We start from the raw sequence: 1,276 nt of genomic DNA, 5'->3' as shown, positions 1-1,276 counted from the left end.
GGACACAGGGCCTTTAGAGAGGCAATTGAGGTAAAATGAGTTCATTATGGGTGGGCCCTAGTCCAATGTGGAAAGATTAGTAGGGCACTGAACACCTAGAGAGAGGAACAACTTTGGGAGGACTCAGGAAGAAGGTGCCCATCTGCAAACCAAGGAGAGTCCTAGGAAAGCAACTCTGCTGACATCCTGATCTCAGACTTCTGGCCTCCAGAACTTAAGAAAGTTAATTTCTGTCTTTAACCTGCCCAGTCTGTGGTGCTTTGTTAGGGCAACGCTAGCAGATTAATGTTACCTTGAATTATATCCATTTAAGAATATAGTTGTAAAATAATGAGAAACACGGAACACTTTGATGTGGTAAGTGAAAAACAAAAAGTATGTGTGTCTCAGAACCATATAAAAAGTACATGTCTGTGGACAGGGACTGGAGATTTATATGAGGAAATAGAGCATTTCCATGAAAGTATCAGAATTATAAACAACTTTTATTTATTTTCAAATTTGCTTCATTGTTAAATTTCATACATTTTTAAAAAATTTATTAAAGAAAACCTGTAAGGTGGGGTAGCAATTACATATATCTCAGCACTTCAACCACGCAGGGTGCTTAAGAGTGAAAGACGGGTAAATTTAAGGTCCATTTCACATATAGATTATAAGACAATTTCTCTGATTTTAGATACCGTAAGTCCATGGGGTCAGCGATGCCAGGTGTCTGACTCCCTGAGAATGAATTCCCAACCTCCCGGGCCCCTGGCGGAAGGATTCTGAGACACACTGCACACATTCAGCGTGCCCGGCAGGACCGACTCCCCATTCCGCATTGCGGGGAGCTGCTCCTTGACCCCCGCGGCCGGCTCCCCTCCCTCGCCTTGTCCCCGGGATGGCCTCACAGACCATCCTACCTTGGCCTGGGGTCCCCTTAGGGTAGGAATCCAATCAATCCCCGCATTCCCTTTCCGTCCCGGGCTCAGGGAAGAGCAAGTCTCTTCCCCACTTGCAGCTCCCTCTGCACGTCCACCTGTCGCTCTCCCTCTCTCCAGAGCCTTTTAGCGCTTCTGGGTCTGGGTCTCTGGTTTGGAAACTCCCGCAGGGCGCCAGGACCCACCACCCACCTCGCTGCTGCTGCAGGAAGCCGAGCCTAGGCGGCTGCGGCGACAACCAAGGGCTCCTCCGGGGCGCTGGGGGCGCTGTGGGGCGGGGCCGCGCTCAAGTCCCGGCGTGCCCCGCGCGGGGGCGGGCCTGCGGGGCTGGGCGGGGCGAGAGGCCGCGCGCC

The sequence above is a fragment of the Canis lupus genome, chromosome 16 (genome assembly GCF_011100685.1).
Source record: "Canis lupus familiaris isolate Mischka breed German Shepherd chromosome 16, alternate assembly UU_Cfam_GSD_1.0, whole genome shotgun sequence".
Classification (NCBI taxonomy): Eukaryota; Metazoa; Chordata; class Mammalia; order Carnivora; family Canidae; genus Canis; species Canis lupus.
Note: the sequence above shows the minus strand (reverse complement) of the source record.